This window comes from Carettochelys insculpta, chromosome 21, assembly GCF_033958435.1.
Source record: "Carettochelys insculpta isolate YL-2023 chromosome 21, ASM3395843v1, whole genome shotgun sequence".
NCBI lineage: Eukaryota > Metazoa > Chordata > Testudines > Carettochelyidae > Carettochelys > Carettochelys insculpta.
The window spans coordinates 16,751,241-16,770,241 of record NC_134157.1 but is presented as its reverse complement, the minus strand read 5'-3'; the positions used below and the strand labels follow the sequence as shown (position 1 = coordinate 16,770,241).

The following is a 19,001-nucleotide window of genomic DNA, read 5'->3' as shown; positions in this document are numbered from 1 at the left end:
GATTTTCTGAGCGGTCAAGTGTCTGATCTGGCGATTGGTTTAACTCCTTCCTGGATCTGCAACCCAGGTTCCCTACTGGAAAGGAGCAGCAATTTCTAATCAAGGAGGTCATAGCCGTGCACATCATTCATAAAAACAGTGTGGAAAATCCCCTCTGGCCCACCACCCTTACCAAAGGATTTAAACGACCGAGAAGGACCAGCAAAGTCAGGGGAGCTGAGCAGAGTCCTTGAACCACCTGACAAATGCCCTTAGATTTTATTTCATTTGACTCTTTATTTTACTCAACTCTTCCTTTGCTATGACCAACTTGCCTCTTCAAGCTGACTGGCTTGCAGGTGGTCCACTTGCCGTCCTTTAGAGATGTCACCAGTGGCAAATGTTTCCAGCCCTTATGACTGTTTAGTTACAGTTGTGCTTGGACACTTCACCAGTGATTTGGGACTTGTGCTAGGTGCTGTACAAATTAGTAGTAACAGTCAGTCCCCCACAGCATTCACCATCTAATGGGTAGGATTTTCTCAAGCTCCATTGTAAGACAGTGGAGCAAGTGTGTGCTGTGTTCTTAATGTCCTTTTGAAACTGGTCCCCTACTGATGTTCTCTCAATTTTTTTCATCCATGTGCAGAACAAATTGTTACATGCACTGAGGCATCCCCAGACACGTGCCACCAATAGAAACATGCTGCCAGCTGGAGGAGACTGTGGGCCCTCTGCTAATCAGCTGGGCAGCACTTGAATCTCTCCTGGGCAGCTGCCCAAGCGCTCAGTTTACAGGGAACGCAGCTCCCTATGTAGGTGATGCACGGTCTTGCTGTGAGCACAGGGGATTGGACTTGATGGCTGCTCAAGTTTCCTTTCCATTCTAGTATTCTGTGGTTCTGTAGATAACCCAGACCAAGTGTGTGGGGAAAGGATAGACAAGGAGCAATGGGCTTAAACTGCAGCAAGGGAGGTTTAGGCTGGACATTAGGAAAAACTTCCTAACTGTCAGGGTGGTCGAACACCGGAATAAGTTGCCTAGGGAGGTTGTGGAATCTCCATCGCTGGAGATATTTAAGAACATGTTAGACAGACATCTACTGGGGATGGTCTGGATAGTACTTGGTCCTGCGGTGAGGGAAGGGGACTGAACTTGATGGCCGCTCGAGGTTCATTCCATTTCCAGTGTTCTGTGATTCTATGTTTACCCCTTTTCACTGGACCCTGGTGTTGCACCTCGAAATGAGCTCTTGTAATAGCACCGGCTAAAGAGATGAGTTACATTCCATAACAAAGAGCTGTTACTGCTGCCCCACGCTTACTCTCAGGGGAATTTATGTGCAAGAATCCAGGAAGTGAAAGAGACATACATCCCTGTGTGGTTTTCAGCCCTTAGCGAATTGGCAAACATAGGGGAAAGATTACATCCCAATTCAACAACAGGGCTGAACAGGTTCAGGAAGGACAGCCCTGTGGCTTGGTAGCTGAGGACTGACAAAAGTCAATATGATTCTCATTCCACTGGATCAGCAAGCTGCTTGCATTGATACTTCACGTTAATTCCATGTAAGGTCCTGTTGCGTGCACAGCTATGATGTGGGTGTGGATAGCCATTTCATGGGCAAGAGAAAATGAAACTGAGAGAGATGGACCTTTCCACGGTCTCTCAGATGTAGCTAATAATCTGAAATAGAACACGGGATTCCTAACTCCTAGACTACAGTCCACATTGCTTCCTCTTTATGTTCTGTGTTAGGATAGTGCCTTGCATGGCAGGACCCCGGCCCATGACAAGGGAGCCTACAAGCAGCCACAATGCAAATAATGAGATAATTTCTTAAAAAAGCCGAACCAGACCTTTTCCCTGGGACCAAGTGTCCCCGCTGACTGTCTCACCATGCTCCCTTCTAGTATCTGGCGTACATGGAAATCAGAAGGCAGAGCTGCCCTTTGTTAGTCAGGCCTGGCCCATTCTGGAACCTACGGCAACTGGAAGTCAGCAAAACCCTCTGAGCAGGAAGGAGTTAGGCCTGATATTGGCAATTATTATTTAACAACCATCCCCAGCAAGAGCCAGCCAAGTGGAATGAGGAAGTGTTGCTGGCTCGCAGAGGGGAGAGAGCCCTTTGCAGCCTGCCTACAGAGCCAGCGAATAGCCCTGACGCTGTACTTCAGGCAGTCATCTGCCCATGTTCTGTGTCCAAAGGAAGCAGCATACGGTAGATTAATCTTTTCTTTACCTGGCAGTGTGTTGCCACAGATCTGTAGCAACATCACAGAGTAATTTTTCACACATGATGATTACTGTAAAGACCATTCGGTAGAGGAGTTGATTGTATCCGGGACACATTAATTACCTAAAATTATTCCCAGTAAAGTCTGCAAAATGCTTGTGTGGTAATTACCTCCATTGTTCTCTAGTATGTGTAGCAATAAACAAATGTAACCATTGGTTTAACATTCATTGTACAGGGTGTGCTTGTATTATAGAGGTCAAAAGGGTTTGCAATAAGCAAGAACATGACTGCAGCATAAATAATTGATCTGGAGCAAGTAGTTTGTTAGGTCTTGTGTGTTCTGTGCTGGCTCTCAGTTTTGGGGGTGCATCTCCAATGAATAGTTGAGCTAGTGGAGAAGCTTTCCAGGAGCTCGGAAGGTTGGAAAAGTTCCAGGGACTTCAGTGTTTAAATGCACAATTGTGTGCATGTACAGTCGTGGGAAATTGCACAGGTAAACCTACCTTTGTACTTCTGGCTGTCTAGGTCGGGTGAGCATCCCCCAGCACAGGTGCCAAAAGTGGCGCATGAGTTGATTTTCATCAACTCACGAGGTAGGAGCTCAGCCCTGTCCCTCCTCCCTCATGCAGCCAGGAGCTTGCTCAAAGCCATGCTGCCTGTGGGTTAACAAAGGACCAGCTAATGCTGACAACCATGATCTACGCGGGAAAGCTCTGCATCTTCATTTATTTATGAATGAAGCTATTGTAAAGAGGACTACTAGCATCTTCTAAAAGTATCGCTGGCACTTGGACCGTACAGAGGTCAAAAGGTCAAATTTCGGTATCCTGCCTTGGAAAAGTTGCTGACCCCTGGGCTAGGCAATACCCTCTGTGTATCTGGGGTAACCTGCTAGGTGTTTGACTCATTTCACCTACAGCTGTCATGCGTGTGCCCACCAACTAGGCACACAAATACACTTGGAAATTCTCCACATCTACCTTTCCTGAGCCAGAAATTCTGCAGCTGCTGTCTAACTTGAAGATCGCTAATGGTGTCCCATGTGGTGCTGTGTTGAACTGGATTGCTGAAAGGATGGCACTCCTGTCTACATTTCTGACATGCTTTTAATTTCCCCTTGCTGAGCCATCCAGCTTATTGCCTTGGAGGGATGCCTTGCAGCAGTGTTTTTTGGAAGAAGCAAGGAATTACACTCCATTGCATGACCCCATTGTCACAGGTGGCAGCGGTGGGAACTGGTTTCTTATACTGACTAATCTCAATTTTGACCCCCCCAAAGGTCCATTAGCATTATACACGTGAAATAAAGAGCACTGTGTGATTCACTGTGGACTGAACAGAGACCATCAGATCAGTTAATTGCAGTCTGCAGGATGGATTCAACCCCCTTCAATAACTATGGATGCCTCCTTCAGAGCGTTACAACAGTGGCCGTCACAGCTGGGCACTACAGACTGTTTAAAGGATGTCATTTCCGGGGAATGCACTAAGGTTGGGAAAGGGGTTCAGGCAAATTGACCCACTCTTGAGCCCACAGAAGTGATGCATGTGAATGACTGGAACCCCATGTAACCATTAGATCGGGGTGGCCAACTAGTTAGAGACAAGGAGCCAAAATAGCAGTGGATAGAGTGCGAACAGCCACGTATTATGTAGTTCTTTTTATCTGTCTATAGCTGTATAATCTCTCTCTCTCTCTGTAGACAGATAAAAATAAAGCCTCCCCCTTCTCTGTAGCCAGGCACCCCCAGTCCACCTCTCTAACTCCATCCCCCTCCCCTCTTGAGAGCCAGGCATCACCCCCCCACACACAACCCAATGCCTGGGTCTCACCAGAGCTGCCACTGCCACAGCCACATGCTTCTTCTTCCAGGCGTTAGGGCGTGTGCTCAGTGCAGTGGTGAGCAGTTCGGGCACAGAGCTCCTGGAGCCACATTTAATTCAGCAAAGAGCCGCATGCGGCTCCAAAGCCATGGATTGGCCACTCCTGCATTAGATTGTCCTTTGTTTGTTACCATGCATGTGTTGATCCCTGGATCTTACTCCATGCTGGGCTGTCATGCTTAATTGTTCTTGCAGAGCACAGTGTAGGGGTGATGGGCTGTGTGCCCACCTATTTTCAAATTCCCTTTCTCTTTTCTCTGCAACACTTGGTTACCCTCACATAGAAGCCTGAGTGGGAATGGCTGCGCTGCATTGTTCTGTCTCCCGCAGTAAACTCTTAGGGCTTATAATGCTGTAAGGTTAATTGGGCCCCTTGCATCCCAAAGGGCATTGTATAGTGTGTCTATGTTCAGAAGCGCTTGGTCCCTGAAATGGGAACAGGTCTCGGGCAGGAGAGAACAGGTTCACACCGCAGCCTGGAAGAGGGGATATTTTATCCAAGGACAAGAAGCCCCTAAGCCTTACAGCCCTCAGTATCCACACTCAGTTTTAAGGCCAGAAGGGCGACCAAGTCACTTAATCTGATCTCCTCTATCATAGGCCACCCACAGGAACCGCCCCCCCCAAAACACATTGGAGAGGAAAAACCATTTGTTGCACCCCCCAGCAAGCAACCAGCTAAAACCTGCAAGCATGAACTTTGGGACTGTACAGGACTGAGTCTTTTAAGGTTTCATCCCAAGGGACCCACACAGTGTGAACTTCCCAGAGCTCAGTTTCTCTCTCATGAGAAGGAGGGGGTCACAGAGAGTGCTGCCACGTCTGAGGCTGTTTCCAGGCAGTCTATATCCGATAGCAGTAGTTCCCAACCGGGTGTCCGTGGACCCCGGGCGCCCACGAGAATATTGCAATGGATCCATGACAAGAATAAAAGATGAATGAATATGATCAAAGAAAATGAGTTTAAAATAAATTGCAAAGTTACAATCAATTATCATTTTTAAATTCAGTATCTTCCAATCACGTTATCAGTTGCTGTCCGGAAATCTCTGTTGTGGTTTCCTTTTCTAGAATTGGCCTTGATGGGGACCCACAAACAGTTTAGTGCGGCTCCTCCATCACACCCCCCAGTGAAAGGTTCAGAACCCCTGCCCTGTGCTATGTTAAACCCAATGCTGAGACAGCTGAGCCATCCTTTTCTGCAGCCCTTTCATGTTAAATTAAAATCCCGAGAGAAGTGAGCATGAAGGGGCAGAGAAGCCAAGAGCCCAGGAACGCAAGGGACAGCAGTTTGTGGGCAGGAGGGGGAGTGGCAGGACAAGATATATTTTCCATGGGCTGATTGTCTGCTCTGCACTGCTCCAGCAAACTGACACATTTATCTCTACCTTGCAACTCAACATGACATTAAGAAAACCCGACTGTCAGGGTGAAACGTGGTGCGTGGCAACTCAGCCTCCCACCAGCAGCTCATTCATGCGATGTGCATGCCCACCCAAGTGTCACATCCCATCTCCCCGAGCCATCTGCTGGGTGCGAGTATGTCCGCGCCACAGGCCTCCTTTCCCAGAGAGGCCACTGCTGCTGGAATCTGGCGGGTGAAAGTGAGCAGCATTGCTCTTACCTGCACCCTGCTGCATTTAACCTTTATTCTGCAATGAAGAGAGGGCTTCAGCCTACCATGGGCAGGTGCAGTCAAATGGGGTTCTTTGCACTGTCGACTTTATCACGTGTATCCACACTTGGAGAGCCCTGCAGATCTGCGCAGATCTGCTATATATCCACAGGTAGCTGCATCCGTGGGTCCCAGTGTGTCTATCTGCGGCTCAGTTTTGCCAATATGGATACAAATTATGTATCCACACAAGGCTCTATACCAGGGATCAGCAACCTTTTCGAGGCGGAGTGCCGAAATGTGACATTATGACCTTCCTGTACAGTCTGAGTGCTGGTGATACTTTTTAAAGTCCCTATTAGTCCTACTTACAACAGCCTCATTAATAAATAAATGAAGATGCAGAGCGTTGCCGTTTTGGTGGTTGTTGGTAGTATTATCTGGTCTTATCTACAGGCGGCCTAGCTTTGAGCAAGCTTTTGGCCGCATGGAAGGGAGGGGAGGGGCTGAGCTCCTGCCTTGCATGCTGATGAAAATTGGCTCGTATGCTACTCTTGGCACCAGTTGATTGCATGCTTGCTACTGTGAAAACCTTGATCCTGTGGCTAACCGGAAATCCCCCCTTTACTCTAGCCCTTACTACCACCACAAATTGCCATCGGTCGTGAGAATTCCACCGGCCTGCCCTGTAGTGTTGTTAGCTGGGCCTTCAGAGAGAGGGTTTCTTTCTCCGGCACATGGAACATTTCCAGCCCAGCAGTCTCTAGGGCCCAGACTCTGAATGCTCAGTAGCTCGGGGGGCTGTTTTGGCCTAGTATGGGGATGGGCCAACAGCAAGATGAAGTTCGGTGCGAGTCTGGATTCTGAAACCACCGTCCTCCCCACCTCACTGTTTATAAGGGTGTCTTAAGTATGTGTTCCCAGAGGCTGGTTTCAGTTCAGGCTCCTCTCTCCTTAGCATAGGTCTGACTTTGTTTGGATGCCTGAGGCATCTTCTCACATATGCCAGGGTGTTCAGGTCTTGCTCCGAATCTGTCAGGCTGGCTTGCCACTGCCAGCCCTGCTAAGAGACTCGCGGAGTCTGAGATGACTGGAGGGGGGCAAACCCTTAGGACAGAGAGAGGCTGCTGGGATTTCTAGCGTGCCAATTATAAAGCTGTCAGGCTGGGGTCAGTCATACTTCTGTCTATTAGAACTGTCAGTCAGGGAGAAGAGTTAGAGGTTGGGGGAGCTCTCTGTGTCTAGGAACCACTTTAAAAAAAACGTCAGAAACCAAAGGTGATGATAGAAAGAGAAGGCTGGCACGTTGCGTACCATTGCTGGTTTTTCCTGTCGTTTGTTCATTTATTATTTTAAAAGTCTCCACTCCCCAAATGAAACTCTCCCCCCCCGCCACCTTGTGAAGAGAAATTCACGTGGGGAAATTCCCATCTGTTCTCAAGGCTTCCAGAAGGGACTGGTGCCGTGTTTCTTAAACTTTTTGACACCCTGGAACACCAAACACTATTTTTTAATGTGACACTCATAGGAAAATTGTCCTCCAAAAAAGTGCCAAAAAGGTTGTCAGACCAGAAAAAATACAAACAGTGACATACACAGCAAAAGCAAAGTGAAGTAATTTAATCGGATATCGAAGCAATGAAGAAGTAACATTGTATCAGGTTTTAATAACAGAAAATATAGGTCCCATCAGTGTATTTCTCCAAATGCTCCTGGCACACCTGCGAGTTGTTCCCTGGACACCAGTGTTTTGTGGAACGTAGTTTAAGAAACACTGGACTAGTGATTCCCTTATCTTGCAACACCTGGTGGTCAGAAAGGGCTCAGCAGCTACTTTCTGAAAATCAGGACCTTCTTCCAGGCTGACTGCCCTAGGCCCCACTTCTTCCACCAGGCTACAGAGCTGGGCCCCCTCCCACCTTGCCCTAGGGCCTGCGGTGGCTGTCGGCCCCACTGCCCTCTTCAAGCCATCTCACACTGAGCCTCTAAACTCACTAGCCCTCTGGTGGGTCCTTTTGTGCCATCTCTGTGTCACTTTGGCTCAGGGTGACCACGTAGTATTTTTCATTGTGTTCCCTGAGGCATCACTTGCATTGGAAAATGGCCAGCTGGATCGTTCACTCTCCTTGCTGATGTCCAGAAATATCAAGGCGTTCTAAACATAGAGAATGCAAACAAGGGCACCTTTCCAAGCACACTTCTGTGCAATGGCAACAGTATTTCCAACTACTACCCCTTAGAGTTTGACTGTGCTCTGCGTGTGTGTGTGTGTGTGTGTGTTTCCATCGTTTACAGCTCAGTTTCTGGCATCTAATATTCAGCAGAATAGCATCTGAGGCTTTTGTTAGACTCTGCATATTGAGTAAGGCTAACGTCGTTTTGTTGGGCGATTGAGAAATTAGGGGAGGGAAAAACCCATTCCTAATGATATGCCTCATAACCTGCACTGAAATCAGGTTTCTGAGCCTCGTGTATAGCTTCCCAAACTGCCTGTGTAAATGACTAATAATCTTTGTCTCGGCAGATTGCACTAAGCACTGTCCTGATTTCCACCCTTGCAATAATTGCTTATTGAATGGTAAAAACTGCCTCTCTAGCTAGAGTGGCCAGTGCTCCCTCGATTGATTGATTCTGTCTGGCAGCGAGGCAGCCAAAGCGATAAAGCCGTTCTGATGGTTACAGCCCTTGCGAGTATGGTTCAAGGGACTAGCCAGTTGTGAAGTGATTACTTATGATTTCTTGGGCCTCTTACAATATCGCTTAAAAGTTGCAGCTGCCACGGTTCAGCTGGTTCGAAGTTTAGAACTTGGCAGTGGTTTTACGAAAGGCACAAGTGGAAGAAGTACCCAGAAATGACTTGAGTCATTTGGCTGCTTTGGGGGATGGGAGGGTGGGAATGTACTTGAGTACAAATCACCGGTGCCCCACTGGGAAAAGTACTTGAGTAAAAGTACACGCGCATACACGTCATATCTTTATTCTACTCAAGTACCCAGAAATGAAAGCAGCCGCACTGTTACTCAAGTAACTTTCTGGGTGCTTTCCCCACCTCTGGTGAAAGGAAATCAGAGGGTGAAAAAGAACGTTGCCAAAGGATTAATAATTCTCTGTGGCAAGGCCGCGTTGTTACTAATCCCTCCTTCGTATAGGGAAGGGGGAACCTACCATCTCCTTAGGGCTTTGGAGGAAGAAGAGAGAAGGCACTCAATAAAAAGTAGGTTGCTACTGTTAATGCCATAGCTGTGTTACTGTTAGCAGCAATATGTGCCTGTGTTGTGGTAGGGTTATGTCTCCACTGCAGTAGAGCACCACCGCGTTGTAGATGTTTGGGTTGAAGCCTTCCCCTCTCCAAGGGGCGTAGAGCCCAAGCTCCAGTCCATGCCCGATGGTGGGCAGCCTGTAGCCCACTGGGGTTCTGTCTGTGGCCTACGAGACATTTTGTTCAGCATTGCCCATCTGTAGGGCTCCCGGGTTCTGCTGGTCTCTGCCTGCGTACTTTATTTCCCAATGGCATTCATAGGTGTGGGACTAGTCTCCTGCAGCACTCTCAGCCCAGCGCCCCGGGTCCCGGCTGCCTTTATGTACACCCTGGACGCTGCGGCTATCCCTCATGCCGGGTCTCTGGGCCCGGGGTCCCAGCTGCTGGCCCCACCCGTTGCTGGGGGTGGGGGAGGGAATCTGCTGCCGTCTCTGGGTCCTGGCTGCTAGCCCCGCATGGCAGTGGGGTGCATTCTAATTGCACATAATGTTAACCGTGAGATTCGTGCTCTCCCTCTGCATCCAGTCAAAGTGCTGCTGTGGTTCTGTCCGCACAGCCTGCGAATCCTCGGTCCACAAGCTCAGTTAGCAAAACTACCCTCTCCCAGGAGACTGTCTCGGTTACGACAATCTTGCGCCCCACTGAGATGAAGGAGGGCCACCCATGCAGCCACTCACTGGCCTTGGTTGCCCGTCGCTGGTCTAGACTGCAGTTTTATAGCCCTGGGAGCCTGAGACAGCTGATGATGTGCCAGCCTGTTTGTTTGTTTTTTTAAAGGGCTGCCAACTTTCTAATGGGAGACAACCAAATACACTTGCCCCACCCCCTGCCCCCTCCATGCCCCCTTCTTCCTTAGCTCTTGGTCACTAGATTCGGGGAAGGGATGGTGCAAAAGAGGGTGGGTGTTTCAACTGGGGGCATGGGCTCTGGGGTGGGGCTGGAGATGAGGGTTGGGTGCACAGGAGGGGCTTTGAGCAGTGCTTACCTCAGGCAGCTGACAGGAAGTGACCACATGTCCCACCGACTCACAGGCATGGGGTATCCATGGGAGCTGTGCGCACTGCCCTCATCCAGAGGGCCCACCCCCACAGCTCCCATTGGCCACTGTTCCCAGCCAATGGGAGCTGCAGAGCTGGCACTCAGCGCGGGGCCCCCATGACCACCACTACACCTAACACAAGGGGGACGTGTTCTTGCTTCCAGGAGCCATATGGAGTTGGATGGGAAGACTGCCAGCTCTGTGCCAACTGAGTTTTAATGGCCTGGTAAGCAGTGGTTATTGCAGCCATGGAAAAGTCCCCTTTTGTCCAGGTGCTCGGGTCAAAGGCCAGGCACATAGCAACCCTAGGTCTATTGCTGTTATTGACTACAGCTGAGAGGGGGGTCCCACTGTGCTGGGTGAGGTACATGCATATAGGCAGGAGGCAATCCCTGCTGTAAAGAACTTACAATACGGATAGAAAAATCTGCAGGTATTTTGCAGCAGTGAGTTACAGAGGGAATAAGGCCTCAGCCCAGCAAGCTCTTAATTGCTTATGTAACTTTAAACATGGCTGTAAGCCCCCTGACATCGACAGGGGATTTAAAGTTACACACATTCAAACACTTGGGTGGGCTGAGGCTTGCGGGACTTGTACATATCGAGTCTATAGAAAGAGTGGGGTCTTGAACCTGGATCTCCTTAACCTCTATGTAGTACATCAGTCCCAAGACACTGCTTGGGATAATGATGCTTTCTTGGCGCTAGGACTTTGGTTCTTCAGGCTTCGTTTTACAAAGGTGCTGCACATTTATCACTTCCATTGAGTTCTTGTAAAGTGGTGGGCCCCAGTACCTCTGAAAAAGCAGGCCTGCTCGCCCGAATGCCCAGCTATGGGTTTAGGCATCTAACTTTAGCACCCCTGTTTGTAAATTCTACCCATTACACATATTCACTATCATCAGAACCGGAGTTGTTGGCTTAGATATGGCAAGATGGTCAGAATTTAGTTAGATCCACTTTAAAGAACACCCTGACGTAGCGAACAAGGTACTTCATTCTTTAATTTCCCTGGAAATCAAACTCGCTGTTGTAATTGCCTGTGTCTCGCAAACTAACTCTTGTGTTTAATAAGCCTGACAAGTAATAGCACACTGCAGTACGTCGCATCAAATCAAGCAAGGGCTTTTCCTGTGCTGCTTTAAGTCATGCACAGTAAGAACTTTATCTGATGCTGCAGAGTGGCTCTGTATATTCCATTATGCATTTGGCCTACTACATTTCAAATGCCACTAGCCTGTGGTGACGCTCTCTTCTTCTGTAACTACTTTTGTCAGAGGATCTCAAAGGCTGCATATAGAGCTGTGTGAATAACAGCCTTTGGCTTTGCTGATCATTTTGAAAAAATGGGGGGGAAATTGTTTCACGTTGAATTGAAAACAAAGATGTTTGGAATTTTTTGTGAGTAAACCCCAAAGACTTGTGTTAAAAATAAATTCTGGTTGAAGAAAATGTTTTGGTTTAATTTTGGCTATTCTGAAATGTTTTTGTGTGTTTTTTAAAATAAAATTAATGGAAAGTTTGGTAGGAAAAGTCACTGGGTACCAGAACATCAACATATTTTCTGTAGAAAACCTTGAAACATTTTCAGTTTTGAGGAATTTGGGGGCAAGGGTGAGGGAACAATTTCACCATGAAGAATTTGAAACCAGCCCGAATTTACTAAATATTTTGGTGTCCCCAGAAATATGTTTTTGACTGTCAAAGTTCACCCACTTCTAGTCTTATCCTTGTTTTATAGCAGTGGATAACTGAGGCAATATGTACACTTCCCGGGAACATCAACAGCTGGTATGCAGTTTTAGGTACGCCAATTGTGTGCCTAAAATCGATTTTGCAGCCATCAACATTCGTCCCTGTCTTCACTGCAGAATGTCGATGGGAGCGCTTCTCCTGCAGACATTCCTTGTGGCTCCAAGGAGTTCTGGGTTCGACGTTGGTCCCAGAACATGCTGTTTTGCATATGCGCGAAACGGCACCCTGGAAGTTCGAACTGAAGTGTTCTATCTTCTGCAGCTGAAGTAGACCTAGTCTGAGTCACAGAGGTTAAATTATCAAAGCAAAAAGCAGTCAAGTAGCACTTTAAAGACTAGCAAATAGTTTATTAGGTGAGCTTTCGTGGGACAGACCCACTTCTTCAGACCATAGCCATGTTCTGGTCTGGCTATGGTCTGAAGAAGTGGGTCTGTCCCACGAAAGCTCACCTAATAAACTATTTTGCTAGTCTTTAAAGTGCTACTTGACTGCTTTTTGTTTTGATAGTGTATAGACTAGCATGGCTTACTCTCTGTTACTATTCAACATGCAAGAGGTTAAATTAGTAACAGAGAGAAAGCTGTGCTAGTCTATATACTATCAAAAGAAAAAAGCAGTCAAGTAACACTCTAACGACTAACAAAATAATTTATAGGTGAGCTTTCGTGGGACAGACCCACTTCTTGTTAGTCTTTAAAGTGCTACTTTACTGGTTTTTTTTGTTTTGAGCATTTAAATTACATGCCTACAGTGGGAGGGGGGAAGGTCATATGTGTTTTTGCTAAGTTAGAAACAGAACACAATTTCCCTGAATCCCAGTTTTGTGGTTTAACGTTTCCTCTCCCGTTTTTAAAGGGAAACTCCACATTTATTTAAAAGTGCTCATTACAATGACAGCTTGCCCATTTGTCCTTTAAAGTGCTAAGACTGATGTCCTGTCATTCACGGGAAGGCAGTGTTTTGCATAGCCTGGAGCTTGCAGGGCGGGCCGGCTCTTGTTATAAAGTAGAGTGGGTCTCTTTTTCACTTTCTGTATTTGGAGCGTATTTGTTCGCGAAAGTGTGACATGACCAGAAACCACATTTTTACTTGACATTTCTCAGAGTCGCAGTAAATGGGGGAATATCTCAAGCTAAGTGGCACAGGAATAAAGATAAAATATAGAGCCAGGTTCCAAGAGGTACCTTTGATGGAAATAGAGCTTTTTTTTTTCTTCTCCTTGGAACTTTCTGTCAGAAGAGCTGTTGATTAAAGTGCCTGGTTCGTATATATTTACAAGCTGACTTCTCTTATAAACTGTTCCATTAGAGCTGGATGAATTTTTTTTTTCCCACAAGAAGCCTTTTTAGCTGAAAAATGCAGGTTCAGGTCAATCAAAACAGTTCATGTATTCAGGTTGGTATTGATCTTTTTTTTCAAGCTAGGGAGAAAAAGGAGATTTTTTTAATTTGTGAAAGATGTGTTGTTTTGAAATTGTCCTTAACTGTATTTAAGCCCCCCTCCCACCCCACCCTGCTGCCAATTGAAACACCCTTTGGCTTTGAGTCAGTCCAACTGAAACTTTCTGACACTTCATTTTACCAACAAATTTTAAACAATTTTGTTCCAGGTTGGCTCAATTCTATTTTTGATTTACATTTTGTTTACAGCACTCCAACAATATATTCAGTTATTCAGCCAGCTCTGATTTCCTTTTCAAAATATACCTGGGTAAGGATCAACACACCAGGCGTGTACCTTCTAAATTCCCATGATGGCTTTGGAAAACTCGCAGAAGAGATGATCCCAGAGAAAGCATTCAGGGTCAGTATTCCCTGTAAGCTGAACTCTTGGGCAGCTGCCCCGGAGAGTTTAAGGTGCCGCCAGCTGATTAGCAGAGCGCCCACATCCACCAGCGTGTGTTTCTCTTGGTAGTGTGCATCTGTGTGTGCCTGGGTGAACGTAACAAAATATATTCTGCCCTGGATGGAAAAACTTGGAGGGGACATTATTCAGAGTTGACAGTGAACTCACATGCTGAGACTGGACTTCGGAGTGTTGTTAATGCTAAGCAGTGACCCATGCAGAGCAGAAATAATCAGTAAAGCTCATGATTATGTACCTCATTAGGGGTCTTGATGCTTTGGTATCCAGGGGTATGTTGTTAACTCTCCTAAGGGACAGCAATAGAAATGCTGCCATATCGCGTTAGACCTGTGCTGAGCCCAAAGGAGTGAGCACAGTCAGTAATTTTCTTCTCTGTCAACAGTCGTCGGTTACTGGGCATGCATGTGACTGCCAAGCATCATTCACAACGCCTCATGTGAGTCAGGCTCAATGACCATCACAGGGGGATGGTGGTGAGGGGAAGTAGCACGGCAGCCCATCCGTCTCTGCTCTTCTTTTCACAATCCTGTGAAGGTGCGTCAGACGTGAAACTCCTGTACTCCATGCCTGTCTGTGGGGTGAACCACTGGGTGACTGTGAGCCTTTCTGAGCGGGCAGGTTGCCACACACAACATTCCAAGAGGAGCAAACTTCCCCTGGGGGAGCTCTGCCCCATTTTCACAATTTTATTTTTTGAACCGTGTGAAAGTGAAAGTGTCGGTGGTGGTTTCATCATTGACAGAATCTCTGACAGCCCATTCCCGCCTCCCACGACCTCTCTTGGAGAGCAGGACTTGGAGAATTGGAGTAGGGTATACAGGGAAATGATGTACATCAGTGTTTCTTACACTTTTGGAGACCAGAGAACACCAAACAGTAATATTTTTTTATGTGGAACATCTATGAAAATTTTCTTCAAAACAAAACAAAACAAAAACAAAAAAATAAGTTGTCATCTGTCCATGAAAGAACACACAAAAACCAAACAGCAACATATACAGCAAAAACAAAATGAAGTACAGGTTGAATCTCTTTAATCTGAGCTCTCTTGGCTGGCAAACTCAGTCATCTGGCATGATTTTAATGAGTTGGAAGACCTCTTATCCTGGATGTGGCCAAGCTTCCTGTGATCCCATAAAGTTTGTTTCCAGCCACCAGTCCTGGCTCTCAGTGTTCTGTGCTGTTGTTTAGCTGTAGTTTACCCCAAATGTCTTCTAAGAATCCAGTAAGCAGTGGAAGTGGTGGTCATGTGCTAGACAATATTGACCACCCGTGGTCCAGCAATATTCCTACCTGTAATTTAATCAGGTATCATAGCAGTGAAGTAGGAACATTGTATCTGGTTTTAATAACAGAAAATATATTCTTGGAATTATTTTTCCAAATGCTTGCAGCATGAAGAGTTCGCAGAACACCGGTGTTCTGCGGAACATAGTTTAAGACACACTGGTCTACCGGGGCTTTTCCTACGAGTTCCTAAGCCCTTCATGCATTAGGTGTCTGTGATAACATTTGGGTTCGATGAAAAATGTCCCATCTGATTTTTGTTGTTGTTCCCTGTGAATGTTGCTGGCAGTCTTTGATCTGGGATGGGAGAGATTAAGAACACATTCTTCCAAGCTGATTTTGGACTTCTTTGCCCTCCTCAGTTGACCTCCTCAATTGGCCTATAGCCGAGGTCAGCAACTAGAAGGACAAGAAGAGCCATATTTTCAATTCAGTAAAAACTCAGCAATTCAAGAACCACAATGCATGTGAACGCAAGATGGTCTTTAATAAGTAACGTCAAGCGATACTTTTCATAACCCCTATTTTAAGAGCAGCACGCGCACAATGATTTGTAATGCGGTACATCTTTACTGCAGGTGGTTTGCAAACTTTTTACATAGTCTCTTGAGGTTGCATTTTTTGTTGTTGGTGAATTTCTCACTGCAAATGAGACATAAAGGGCCCCCCCCCCCCCAAACTCAATATAAATGCAAAGGATTGGGTCCATTTAGTTTTAAATTCTTTTTTCACCCTCAATTTTCCTTTTTTTTTAAAGCCATTCCAACCCCACTTTAATTACGCCAATTTTATTTCGCATTTAATTTCAGTTTTCTTTCTTAAAATGTGTGACGCCCTTCACAGCAGGAATGCCACAAGTTTCCTTTTCCTTTTCAAAATCAAAACTTTATTAGCAACATGATCAAAACACAGATACAATATCATGTCCCACAATGCACTGCACATATTAAAGGGGGATTTATCCAAACTTTCGAGATCACAGATAGTTTCCTCATTAGATATGAGTTAATGTTTGGGCTTTTACATGTTCACCATTTTATGGAAAATAATCAGGAGGGTTTTTTTGTTTTGCTTGTTTGTTTTTTCACATTGCACTTGTAGTGTTGAGAGCCACAAAGAAGTCCTTTAAAGAACTACATGAAGCTCTGGTGCCACAGGTTACGGACCCCTGGCCTAGAGCCTTAAAATGAAAGGAGAGGCCCCCTTTGTGCAGACTACATCCTTGGAGGGTATAGAGCTGTCCTGAGGGCTCTGCACCAGCTATTTTCCAGCCTTCAGTCAAGGATGTGTGTCAGGGGCATGACCAGAGCAGCCTTGTGGTACCGCAAGGCTGCTCTAACTTGCAGGAGACTCCGTGACCCTGGGATGCAAGGAGCACTAGAATGTCCCACATCCCAGCATTGGGGTTGTATCCTTGCTTGTGGGACTGTGAGCATGCAGGGGGAAAAAATGCACAAGGTGGCACTGCCGGGCCCTGATCCCACAGTGAGCTATGGGTGCTCACGTGGGAGCCCATCTGATCTGCGCAGAGGCAGGGACCCATCTGCATGGACATTCCATTGCAGAATCATTGCCTAGAGTAGGAAGTTAGCCTAAAGAGAGTCCCCTACACTGGATTTCCTGAATGATTGATTGAGCAAGAAGTGTCTCTTCTGGGGCTGACTGCATGTGGGGGCGAGCAGGCGGGGGACAATGAAGTGTAGCTTTTCCTCTTCATATCAGCTCAAGAATGGGAAAGAAATGTAGCAGAAGCAGATGGAATGCCTCCAGCCTGGGCTTTTGTAGGTCAGATAATTGTTTTTCTGCTTGTTTGGTAAATTTAACTCCGTTTAAGTATCTGTCTCTTCTTAATAATACATTCTTTTCCCTGACCTCTTGACAAATCATAAATGACAGTTACATTCAAGTGGCAGAACAACTGTGGGGGCAAGTGCTGAAGGATAAGGTTTGCAAAGTCAGGCGAGCCTTGGAAATGTCTGCTGGGCTGATGGAGTGTCCCTTTCAGACAAAATGTTTGCACTTTGTGAGTGAGAGAGAGTGTGAGGATGGGGGGGAGGTCTTCTGCAGTAGCCACAATTGTAGAAAGCCTTGGAGAGGGAGCTGCAGGTATTGCATTAGCTTTTGCTTAGTGGAGTTGAATACTCAAGATGGTATTTAGTAAATTTTAGTGGCCAAAAGCTTTGTTTTTTAACTTTGTAGTACCTGTAACTGGACTTCTGCGACATGCAGATGATCCCAGGTTCAGCAGTTAATTTGCACAAATATGTGCATGCATTGACTATGAGATTTATATACATTCCAAAACATGTTCTTAAGTGCTTTGCTGAATAGCAGCATTGCAAACTCGTTGATTTTTCTAGTGGACTTCCTCATATTTGTGGTTTCTTCCCATCGAAGCTCCTGGCGTTGTCTTATTACATGAGAGTCTCCTCTGTAATTAAAAAAAAGAAAAGATTTAGATCTTGTGGTTACAATAAAAGCTTGAAGATGTGAATTTTGAAGTCTCAAAAGCCTGAAAATAAATGAGAAGAACCCACAATCTATGATTTAAAAAAAATGAATTTTGTCATTTTTAAAGGTGTTGGTAGCTAAATATGAGTCAACAGCATGACATTGTTACATAAAAAGCAAACAGTATTCTTGGATGTATTAGTAGGAGTATTGTAAATACAAAAGTAGAAGCTCTACTCTACTCTGATTAGGTCTCACCTGGACTATTCTGTCCAGTTCTGGACACCAGAGTTCAGGAAAGATGTAGACAAACTGGAAAAAGTCCAGAGAAAAGGAACAAAAATTATTAAAGTTTTCGAAAACATGATACATGAGGGGAGACAGAAATAAATGGGTTTGTTTAGTCGGGAAAGGATGACAGAGGGGGAAGGACTTGATAATAGTTTTCAAGTACCTAAAAGATTGTTAAAAGGAGGAGGGAGGAAAAATTATTCTCCTTAACCTCTGATGATAAGTACAAGAAGCAATGGGCTTAAATTGCATCAAGGGAGGTTTGGTTTGGGGAGTAGAAAGTACTTTCTAACTGTCAGAGTGGCTAAGTCCTGGAATAAATTGCCTAGGAAAGTTTTGGAATTTTCTTCATTGGAGATTTTAAAGCGCAGGTTAGATACACATCTGTCAGAGGTGGGAAATCTTTGAAACTTAGCTAAAAGAGAGATTCAACATGCTGTATACAAGCTCTGCCTCTTCACATCACCAACTCTCCAGCCAAGATGGTCTGAAAACTCTAGTTTTGACAGGCTTTGAATCATAATCCACCAAACAAGTTGGTGGTGACAATACATGCTGGACCTAGGATTGAAGTAGTAATAACAACCTAAATGCATAGTTTCTGCCTTGAGCACTCCCGCTGTTAAAATTGTTGCGGTACCACTAGTAGTGAATTTGACCTGAGGTAGTCTAGTATCCCAGTAAGTAGACACATCTGTGTTGAAATGATGGGAGTTGAGCCCACTTTACACCAGAAGTGAAATTTGGCTTGATCTATTTCGTGTGCCAAAAGATTATAAACCAGCCAACAAAAGCCTGCAAGGCTAGAATTCATCAAGGGGTTATGGTTATTGCATAAAACCATTAGAACAAATCTAGAATTACTGTACATGAGCTCCAAGATGGAATTTCCATGCATTACATTGTTACCTATTTGTTTCTTTTATATTGGAAGGTTAGAATTTTTTGTTTGTTTGCATTCAGCAGCAAAAAACGCAGTTCTATCGGTATCGATAGAATGTCCTGTGAACGCTCTGATCACATATTTAAAGACCTTGTGTGTTGACTTCCCAACAGTCCAACAAGCCAGAAGACATGAGAGCAAAGAAACATCTGGGCAGGATCTACACGGCTCAGCTTTCCTGGCATAAGGATCTGGCAACAGAGGGTTTGTTTGCCGGCAGGGGCACATCCACACAGCCTCTTTACTGTTGGCACACCCCTCTGCTGAGACCAAGCTATCATGCAGCTATGCTAATGAGCCACAGGACCATGCTAATGAGCACCCATTTGCAATTTCGAGGCTGCTGATCAGCATGGATCTGCCAGGAAAGTTGCGCCGTGTAGACCCAGCCC

General features: G+C 45.8%; 1 protein-coding gene across 2 annotated transcripts in view; it reads left to right on the top strand.

Moving 5' to 3' along the window:
- The window catches only part of VAV2 (vav guanine nucleotide exchange factor 2), a 382,680-nt gene that overhangs the window by 224,706 nt on the left and 138,973 nt on the right, over window positions 1-19,001 (top strand). The gene's annotated exons all lie outside the window — the stretch shown is intronic.